General features: G+C 36.7%; 1 non-coding gene across 1 annotated transcript; it reads left to right on the top strand.

The window, feature by feature from the left end:
• Nucleotides 1-5,177: 5,177 nt before the first annotated feature.
• Nucleotides 5,178-5,281, top strand: LOC125165050 (U6 spliceosomal RNA). Its single transcript, XR_007151950.1, has one exon. It is a non-coding gene; the product is annotated as a U6 spliceosomal RNA (small nuclear RNA).
• Nucleotides 5,282-11,650: the final 6,369 nt, after the last annotated feature.

Below are 11,650 nucleotides of genomic sequence, written 5' to 3'. Positions count from 1 at the left end.
ATTATGCGTCTAGATTTTTTTTTACACGTGGATGTCTAGTTGTTCCCACACCATTTGTTAAGAAAAATATCTTTGCTCTGTTGTATTGCTTTTTGCTCCTTTGTGAAATATCCGTTGACTGTATGAATGTAAATATATTTCTGAGTTCTCTGTTGTGTTCCACTGACCTATTTGTCTGTGTTTTTCACCAGTACCACACTGTCTGGGTTGTTGTGGCTTTATAGTAGTAGTAAATCTTGAAGTCAGATAACATCAGTTCTCCAATTTTGTTTTTGTCCTTCAATATTGTGTTGAGTCTTCTGGGTCTGAATATTTTTCTTTTTTTTTTCTTTTGAATATTTTTCTTAATAATTTCTCACTATCACTATCTTCCTTACAAAATTCTTCACATTTTAAAGTCCTCCTTTTTCTTATTGACTGTCAAGTACAAGAATAATTGACTTTAAAAAATTTTTTTAATGTATATTTATTTTTGATAGAACACAATGGGGGGAGGAGAAGAGAGAGAGGGAGACACTGAATCTGAAGCAGGCTCCAGGCTCTGAGCTGCCAGCACAGAACCCGACACAGGGCTTGAACCCACAGACCATGGGATCATGACCCGTGCTGCCCAACCGACTGAGCCATCCAGATGCCCCAAGAACAAGTGATTTTTAAATATGCTGGAGAATCTGCTCACTATTCACATTCTGGTTATAATTAAAATCTGTTCTGACAAACAAATACCTCTGCAAGATCTCATTTCTCCTTGAATTATTTTGAAACGTAAGCAGTTTAATTCATAGAAGTATTCTACAACACTTTAAGACTATAATGATTAAGTTTTCATAACTTAATATCCTCTTATTTGTATTATGTTTTTAGTGTTTATGTTGAGAGAGAGATTGAGCATGCACATGAGTGCGGTAGGAGCAGAGAGAGAGGGAGAGAGAGAGAGAATCCCAAGTGGGTTCTGTGCTGACAGTCCCAACACAGGGCTCGCTCCATCCCACAAACCAGGAGATCATGACCTGAGCCAAAATCAAGTCAGATGCTCAGCCAACCGAGCCAGCAGAGGGCCCCAGTTAATGTCCATTTAAAAATTAAAATTTAAGACACACAAAAAGAGGATCCGTGTTGGCCAATGTCACGAGAAGAAGCATAATAAAGAGTTTACAAAACTGAGATATAAGAATTGTTCCTTACTGTACGAAAGTTACTGTTTGGCATTAGTTTAACATATTAAGTAGTATATGACTGAAGCATGTAAGTACAAGTTATCGTTTCTAAGACTATAAGCTTTCTATTGCTGTCGTAACAAATTACCACAAACTTAGTGGCTTAAAAGAACACAAAGAAGTCCAAAATGGGTCTCACCAAGCTAAAATCAAGGTATTGGCAGGGCTTTGTTCCTTGTGGACACTTCAGAGAAGAACTCACCTTCTTGCCTTTTCCAGGTCCTGGAGGCCCCCTGTACTCCTTGGCTCAGGCCGCTTTCTTCATCTTCAAAGCCCTTCATTCCAAGCTCTGCCTCCATCATCCCATCATCTGTCTCTGATTTTGACACTTTTGCCTCCCTTATATCAGGACTCTTATAATTATAATGGGCACACCAGATAACCCAGAATAATCTCCCTTTTTTCAAAATCTTTAATTTAATAACAATTGTAAATTCTCTTTTGTCATATAAGGTAACATACTCGCAAGTGTCATGAATTTCTATGTATTCTATCTTCACAATGACCATGGGATAAATGTACTTGGAGCTAAAAAGATAAAATCGAGGGAGACTTTTTCACTTTGAAGTTATTAGTCCACAGTCAATCATTGAACCTACCTTGATGGAGATAGAGAGTGAGGAAAGGAACTTCTTGCTTAGAACCAAGTCTGGAGGCATTTCGGCTTCTAAAACCTGGCAGAGGATGATGATGTGCTGGAAGACACAGAGAGTGAGAAACGAGAAGAGTGTGGTCTCAAAAATCCATGAGAATTCTGGGTCTATCGCCAGCTCCGTGTGAGACACTGGGCAAGGTACTTAGTCTTTCCGATCATTAATTTCCTCATCCATGTCTTATCCACGAAGTTGCTGTGAGACCCGCAACGGCATAATGCTGTACAGCCTTTAGCTGGGGGCTTGCAGTTTAATAACAGTTCCTCAGTGCCAGCGGTCATGGTCATTGTCATCGTCACCGCCATCCCGGTCATCCTTAAGGATGAAGTAGGATGCAGTCCCGGAAGTCTGGTTGCAGCGCTCATCTCGGTGGCCTTTCTCCAGGGAGAGGGATTTGTCTTGGCCCATGTTTTTGGCCACTGTGTTCCTCCTCATACCTAGCAACTTCTTGCAGGGGAATGGTCAGGGCATCTCGCCAGCTCAGCACTGTCATTTTCCTCATTTTACTCAGGTATTTACATTTAACAGGAATAACAGAATGCATAAAAATAAATAATACTCTAGATCGTCCCTTAGTAAAAAGACTATAGATATAAGGCAAAAGAAAGTCGATCAGAACTTCAAGTTCTGAAAGATCTGGATGATCTTCTGAAAAATGCTACAAGAAAGTATTCGGAATTAATAATGAAATTTATACTTATAAGTGCTTAAGAATAAATAGTTCCACTACTTACCTTTCTTGTCATTCTTTTGTGGTTAAATGAGTTACTGAAAATATTTAAAAGATCTTGCTGAGAAAATAATTGCAATTAGTCATTCAGCATTTGGGTTTCGGTACAAATAAAGCACAAGTGGGGAAATTTTTTTTTAAATATTAAATTTTTGAATCCATATAATGCTAAAAGTTATGTTTTTCTTCTTTCATATCCACATATATCAATAAAAGTTAACCTTGATCAATAATATAAGAATTTAGAGGGATGCTTGGGTGGCTCAGTCAGTTAAGTGTCTGGCTCTTGACTTTGGCTCAGGTCATGATCTCGTGGTTTGTGAGTTTGAGCCCTGCATCCAGCTCTGCACTGACAGCATGGAACCTGCTTGGGATTCTGTTTCCCTCTCTCTCCACCCCTACTGCATTTGGTCTCTACCTCGCACTCAAAATAAATAAACATCAGCTTAAAAGAAAGGATTTTAAAACATAGAATTTTAATTAAAAAATAGAATGGTTCAGGCTTAAGCAGTAAAATATAGAAAGTTTTAAGTACTCTTAAAATCTAAACTTTCTGGTTATAGGCAAAAGTATTTTTAAAAAAGAGTTTCTCATTTCTCCTGGCAATAATTAACAATCTCTTTAAATAATTTTAGTAAATAAAATTGTTCATCACAAGTGTGGCTACCTTTGGGCACCATACAACACTATCACAATGTTATTTATTATTTTCCTTATGCTGTGCCTTTTATTCCTGTGATTTATTCATTTCGTAACTGAAAGCCTGTATCTCCCTCTGCCTTTCACCCATTTTGCCTAATACCCCATTCCCTCCCCTCTGCTGAGTATTGGTTTGTTCTCTTTGTTTAGAGGTATGATTCTGCTTTTTGTTTGTTTGTTTGTTTATGCATTTATTTTGTTTTTTAGATTTCACATATAAATGAACTCATATGGTGTTTGTCTTTCTGATTCTAACTTATTTGACTTAGATTAATACTCTCTGGATCCATCCACATTATCACAAGTGGCATGATCTCATCTTTTTTATGACTGTGTAGTGTGTATATGTATATATAGATATGTATATGTGTATATGTATATATAGATATGTATATGTGTATGTACATATGTATATGTATATATAGACATGTATATGTATATATATATAGATATGTATATATAGATATGTATAGATATATATATATACATATACACACACTACATCCTCATTCTCTACTGGTATATCAATGGACACATCACTAACTCAAAAAAGATATATGAGCCACTCTGTTTATTGCAGCAATATTCGCAATACCCTTTAAATATTTTTAAATGTCAGAGAATAATAAGTAAGTTGATTACTTCCAAGTAGAGTGAATTGTTGATCTTTTATCGGACTTTCACAATGAAGTGTAGGTGGGCAGTGTGTCTTTTAATATATATTATTATGCATAGAACTTTGTACCAGAGAGTATTTTTACAGGAAATAATGGTATTCACATATATTATCAGTTTTGAACGTATTTATGATGAAAAGTAAGAGAATACCTCTTGCAGTAGGTACAGACTCAAAGCTCTTACCATAGCCATCTGCCCAAGTCAAGACTGTGCTGTGTGCCCAATAACACAAAGACAAGAGGCCTTCTGGATATCATTTTTAGCGTTTATCTTACTGTACTTTACATTGGAGTTTCTACTCCAAAAATAATGGGATATAGGGTATGTTCATCACTAAATAAAAAGATCATGAAGACCACCTAGCTGTATTTACCCTCCCCTGAAAAGCTAGCTAATCCATTCAATTGCATGCTTTGAAACGAGTAAAGGTGAACTACCTAATACAACTTATGTCAAGACCAATTTGGATGAAACAACACACACACACAAATAAAGGTAACTTTTTTCCTTCAAAGGTCAGAAGTTTTCTGTCACTATCCTTGATTTCTTGCTTCATTTGAAAAAAAAAACAAAAACTGAAAATTACAGCGATGTAAAATGGATGTAGTTTATACAAGACAGGTGACAGCAAAGAGATAAATCAAAGCCCTTGGCTCTAAATCAACACAGGCAAGTTAATGTACATATATGCACTTCAAGTTTATATAAAAAAGTTTTATGCTTCCTATTTTAACTGGCTTTTTTAAATTATCCAATGACTTTTCGAGCCTGCTATTGTCAAATATTTGGTCTATAGGACTCATTACTGGCAAAACTGAAGTGAGGCAGGCATTCTCACACACTAGTGGGAGAGTATAAACTGGTGAAAGATTTATAGAAAGCAGATGGACCTTGCGCATGTTAGTACTTCTAAGCATCCCTCCTAAGAAGGTAATTCTTTACAATTTAATGGAAAGACTTTATCTAAAAATGTTTAAAACTTATCTTTCAAATAGAAAAAATTCTGGAATAAATGATGGAGGTGGAGGTCACACACACGCGCGCACACACACACACACACACACTGGTATCTCCACATAATAAAATTTTACGCACCTTTTAAAATAAATTGAACATTAAACACATAGAAAAAACTATCCTAAAATTTTGTTTAAATTATAGAATAGATTACAAATCCGTATGTAGAAAATTATGTCAAAAGTGCTTGCTTCAGCAGCATGTATACTATAATTGGAATGATACAGAATTTTGTATGGCCCTTGTGCAAGGATGATACACCAATTTGTGAAGGGTTCCATATGTAAAAGAAGAAAAGGAAAGAAAAGGAGAGGAGAGGAGAGGAGAGGAGAGGAAAGGAAAGGAAGAGGAGAGGAGAGGAAGGGAGGGGAGGGGAGAGGAGAAAAAGAAAAGAAAAAAGAAAAGAAAAGAAAAGAAAAGAAAAGAAAAGAAAAGAAAAGAAAAGAAAAAAGAAAACTATTTCAATAGGCATAAGAATAAATGGGAGAAACTGCATCAAAATGTACTGTTGGGAGTCTGATTGTTTTATTTATCTTTATTAGCTTTTTTTTTCTTTTACAAATTTTATATGTATATATCTTTGAATCAGAAAAAAATCTAAAATTTTAAAATGGTTTTGTAATAAAAATCATCTGAAAACCGGATTTAGAACTTCATTCAGATGAAAATTACATTTTTTTCTAAATTTTAGATTTTTTTTTTCTCAATTTGGGAAAATTTCACATTGAAAAGTATGGGAGGGAGGCAGAGTTCCTGAAAGTCATTCTTAGTTTCTGTAGGACCTTCTCTTTGTGAGCATAGTTAACATGTAGTATAAAGTTTTTTTTGTTCTTTCTTCAGTTATAATAATTGTATGCCAGCCACATCATTTTATTTGTAGCTTGGCAAAGTATTGTGCGAAGGGCAAGTAATAAAGGTTGAGAACAGAGAAAGTAGAATTAAGAGATACTCCAAGAGAGTTATACTTTCAAAAACGAATATCTCAGTTTGCTCTTCTGTGAAATTAGACATTTGACTGACGGACCTCTATTTTCTTTCAGGACCCATGGATTAGGCTTTTAAATTTTTCTCTCCAAAGATCAGAATTTGTATCCAAATTGACCTTTGCACCACTAATCTCTCTGGATTTATTTATTTATTTATTTATTTTTTAAATTTTTTTTTCAACGTTTTATTTTTGGGACAGAGAGAGACAGAGCATGAACGGGGGAGGGGCACAGAGAGAGGGAGACACAGAATCAGAAACAGGCTCCAGGCTCTGAGCCATAAGCCCAGAGCCCGACGCGGGGCTCGAACTCACGGACCGCGAGATCGTGACCTGGCTGAAGTCGGACGCTTAACCCACTGCGCCACCCAGGCGCCCCTCTCTCTGGATTTATTGCTGGCGAAGAGGTAAAGACCTTGCTGCTTTATATATCCTCCCAGTAGCACAACTTTTCCCCGGCCGCCACAGGCACTTCCTACTTTCTCAGTCTCCAGCTTTCAGAAGTTCTCGCTTTTATGGAAACTGAAATCATTCTTTGTAAATCATTTGCTTAAGCTTTGAAAATTACCCTTTGGGCTTCAAACCATATAATCTTATTTTCGCTGTTTTGTTTTGTTTTTTTCCTTTGGACACCGGAGCCTATTTCTCTCCTTGTTTAAACGGCTTTGCATTCCGGTCATTAACTGATGAATGTTGGGGACTCACCATGTGTTTCACATAAAGTTGCCAGCTTCCTCTGGGGTCGTATGACAGGGCTGAAAGTTGGACAGGGTGCTTTGCATTTTGTCAAAAAAAAAAAAAGACATAATGTGAACTAATGTAAATTTACAGTAGCCAAGATTACATCAAACTAAAGAACTCTGCACTAGTGGGTGGAGGACGAGTCATGAAGGACAATTTGCAAGGGTGACATATATTAATGCTGGTAACAGGATGTGAGAACATGCCATGTACACCTCTGGGAAGCAAGGGAGGAAAAAGATCAGGAAACAGAGGTCGATTAAATATTGCCTTGCTCTCAATAGGCAAATCAAATTAAAAACAATCTTGAAGTTTTGAATAAAGTAAATAGTATCACATTTTATAAGGTTAGAAGTGATTCTGTAGCTGAGAGAAGCTTCCTGTAGCTGTACAAGTTTTACGTGAAGTCCCTCAATAGTCTTTAGACAATTTTTTTTTTACTGCTTTCAAGGCCTTTTTATTTCTAAAATTTTTTTTAATGCTTTATTTATTTTTGAGACAGAGAGAGACAGAGCATGAGCAGGGGAGGGGCAGAGAGAGAGGGAGACACAGAATCCGAAGCAGCTCCAGGCTCTGAGCTGTCAGAACAGAGCCCGATGCGGGGCTCCAACTCAAAAACCGCAAGAACGTGACCTGAGCTGAAGTCGGATGCTCAACCGACTGAGCCACCCAGGGGCCCCTAGTTGTTTTTTTCTTAACAAGCACAGGAACCCCTGAACCCCCAAGGACTGGACTCACAGGGAGGGTTACAAGCAAAAGAGAGGTTTAAAATAAAATTGCATATAATTAAAAATGAAGTGCTTTTACTTCCTTTCCTTTATTCTATTAAAACAAAATTGTTCGGTGAAGAAGGGAAAGCATGGAGAAGATAAGGACTAGAACTGCATATGGGCATGAAGAGATGAAGATGAAAAGTTAAAGAAGAGATCAAGAGAGAGAGATGAATATACCAAAGTATAAGAAGAAGCCTCAGGGCTCATCTGGGAAATAATAAATGGTCCCTGACTATACATAATAATGTTACTGATTTTTTCTATTAAATCCAAGAGAAAAGTAGCATAAATGTTTATGAAAATAACTCCTATTGCCTGGTTTGTCCGAAAACTTTCATTTCCAAACAAAGAGAAACATTTTAAAGAGTTTGAATATAAGACATAAGGAACTTTTGCAATATATTTATGCTTTTTGGTTGATGATGGTGAGGATAAAGTCCTGCAACCCTGAATTAACACATACCACACATTAAGTTGTGGCAACAAGTGTTATTATGCTTTAGGGCAAGGAAAGGTCAATGACAGTCTTATGTGTATGTTTTCATATCTCCATGTATAGGAGAATAAGTAATAAGTAATCAGATCAGTTTACTCATTTGTAACTAATAATCTCTGAGAACTTTGAAAAGAAGGATTTGTTTTAAAATAAGAATTATGAACAAGGATGGCATCCTTTTGAAACAGTCTTGCTTAAGAAATAAATCTCCTTTATTAGTGTAATTATACCTACTGGAAAAAGTCTTCTTAGTTCCTTAATATCATATCATCTTAATCCTACAAAAGCATTATAAGTCTTAAAATCTTTCATGAATTTTCCACACCAATGATTTTTTTTAATGTTGGTAATGGCATGTTCCTCATCATAAATTCTCCTGTGGATTAGCTAAAATATTAGAATTCTTTTCTTGTTGAAATGTAATGTTAAAAAGTTTTTAGATCAGAAACACAATATAGCATAATGTTCACATTAAGTGAGAAGACTGTGTATAGGTATGTAGGGTTCCTGGAAATCTCACCCTGAAGATCATTGAACTTTTCAGTAGCCTCTAAGCAAGCAAGAGTTTAAACATTTATAACCATAATCCTAACTTCAGTACCCCAGAAAATAGAAAATTAACAGTTCTAAATTCACAGGACTAACAGAAAACTAAACAGATCTAAATTCACAGGTGATGGTCCAGATGGGAAGCATTTTGAATTGGGAGAATGAAAACTTTTAAACTTTTTTTTAACGTTTATTCATTTTTCAGAGACAGAGACAGAGCATGAGCAGGGGAGAGGCAGAGAGAGAGGGAGACACAGAATCTGAAGCAGGCTGCAGGCTCTGAGCTGTCAGCACAGAGCCCGATGCGGGGCTCGAACTGACAAACTGCGAGACCATGACCTGAGCCGAAGTTGGATGCTCAACCGACTGAGCCACCCAGGCGCCCCTGAAAGCTCTTAAATTAACTCTATGACCTTGAATCACCTTCCCAAACTACCTTTCTCAGCAATGAAAATGAAAAGGGCATCTATAGCTTGAATATTTCCCCCAGGTGATCTGTGGTCCAATAGCTTTGTGAACCACTACAATAGAAACAGAAAGATTAGTCAGAGATATTGCAATGGTCTAAATGAAAAGTGCAAGTCCTAAATAAGTTACGTGGCAATAGGAATATACAAAGGCAGATATGATAAATAGTACAGCTAAGTGAGTTAGGGATACAAGATTGCAAACAATTGGATTTGGAGGCTGATGACAGATGGGAGGTCATGTGGATGACCACATGAATTGCAGCGAGAGTAACAAAAGTAGGGAAAACAGAGAGAAGGTAAATATGGGAAGGTAATAAATTCAGCTTTGATTGTTCAGCCAGGATGTCCGTGAAAGATTAGATTAAGAGGTGTATTAAGCAACTACAAATGTAGGTTAGGAATGCAGAAGAGAGATCTAAATCTGAAATATAGATAAGGGTTATCAATATAGGTCGTTGAAGGAGGAAGAAGAGGAGAAGGAAGCAGGTAACAAGAATTTGTAGAAAATACAGTATTGTTTTAAATGTGTATGTTTATTTTAATATAAATGTTATTATAATTAATGTTTTAATATGCAATCTGGGGTTTTTTCACCCAATAAAAGATTTTGAAGATTGCCCATATTAGTACATATAGATTGACCTCAATATGAGTAAATATTTAAATGATAAATTACCAGACGGATGTACCACAAACTGGTAACAATGATTACCTAGGTAAAGGGAGGTGATTAAGATTAAGCACTGTGTGGGGCGCCTGGGTGGCACAGTCGGTTAAGCGTCCGACTTCAGCCAGGTCACGATCTCGCGGTCCGTGAGTTCGAGCCCCGCGTCAGGCTCTGGGCTGATGGCTCAGAGCCTAGAGCCTGTTTCCCATTCTGTGTCTCCCTCTCTCCCTGCCCCTCCCCAGTTCATGCTCTGTCTCTCTCTGTCCCAAAAAAAAATAAACGTTGAAAAAAAATTAAAAAAAAAAAAAAGATTAAGCACTGTGGTCAAAGAGGCATTTAAATAAACTTGTAAAGTTCGTTTATTTAATACGGAGACTGAATTTATGTATAACGTGTAAAATCAAGAATTCAGGCTTTTTAAGTGAGGTTAGACTACGTCAATCAGATTTATCATTCTCTAGTTGCATAACTCAATTGAATTCTCATGATGCCTTGGAAAATTTAATTATGTACCGAACTCTCTTTTAGACGTCCCAGAAAATGCCAATGTTTTGTCATCAAACAATAATTTAATAAGACATGTTTCTACTGAATTGCTCCTGAAACCGCTAGTGCATATGTATCAAAACCTTAGAGCAGTAAATAATGCAGCTGCAAATATCTACATTTGTAAATCATCTGTCATTTTTTATCAGGATATTTCTATCAGTCATTTTGACAAAAACAGCATGAATTTTTAAAATGGCAAATTACGTAAAATATGTGACAGTGCTTTCTCAAAGTTCACCATCAGAGGACTTGTGAATACTTTCAACAAAATGGAAAAATAAAGATGAAACAATTATGATGCATTTTCCTTCTTTTTCCTAGAAAATTGACTCATTGGTTCTCTACAAATTCCTTTTGATAATATCTAGCCAACCCCCCTGCAACATCCACCTATGATAATCCACAAGGCTCAATCAGAAGCCCTTTTATTTATATAACATATAAAGCACCTGGGTGGCTCAGTGGGTCAAGCATCTGACTTCAGCTCGGGTCATGACCTCATGGCTTGTGAGACTCAGCCCCAAATTCGTCTCTCTGCTCTAATCACAGAGCCTGCTTTGGATCCTCTGCGCCCCTTTCTTTCTGCCCCTCCCCCCTCATGCTCCCTCTCTCTCTCTCTCAAAAAGAATTCTCTGTGAAAATTAATATAATAAATAATAATATATGTTATATATTATATATAATTAATATAATAAATAATATATTATTTATTCACAGAGAATTGACTCATTCCCATCACATTAACTTCTTTCCACAACATGAATGCCACTCAGGTGTGATATCTCAAGTCCAAGTGCAGCTGTCATCTCTCTCTCTCTCTCATACTTGACACATTGTAGCCTCAAATAAATGCCCCAGTGACATTTCATTGTCTCTTCTTCTTCCCTCCACTTTGCAAAGCAGGGTCACTTCCAAAAGGACTTTCTCTTTTGGCATCCTTACTTACGGCAAGTCACCCAAGGTCACGAAAGGTAAGAATGTTGGAGCAGAAGCTGCACATTCAAATATCTGCTACAGCTAGGCAGGAAACAGGAAGCAGACTGGATTCAGTCAACAGAGTGATACTGACAAGTATTTGAAGGTACACATCCTATTAGAGGTTGGAGCTGCTTCTCAGTCTAGCATCAGCCTATTACCTAGTGCTGCCAATTAAAAAATTTGGTAGCAAATTTTATTTTAAAACAACAGCAAAATCACAGCAACAACAATAATAAATATAGAACAGTTGACAGGCTTTCATTGTAGAGGATTTCGTTTGATACCAAGGAAATAAAGCTGTGCTTTCTTTTTTGATAATTGGCTTATTACAGCCGATAGTTAGAACACGCACACATACGTGAACAAACAAAAGAACGAAAAGTAGAGTCTACCTGGCTTCAGACTAAAACAACTGAAATCTTGAATATATCCTGTAAGAGAACATTTG

This window comes from Prionailurus viverrinus, chromosome B1, assembly GCF_022837055.1.
Source record: "Prionailurus viverrinus isolate Anna chromosome B1, UM_Priviv_1.0, whole genome shotgun sequence".
Lineage (NCBI taxonomy): Eukaryota > Metazoa > Chordata > Mammalia > Carnivora > Felidae > Prionailurus > Prionailurus viverrinus.
This window is presented reverse-complemented; position numbering and strand designations above follow the sequence as displayed.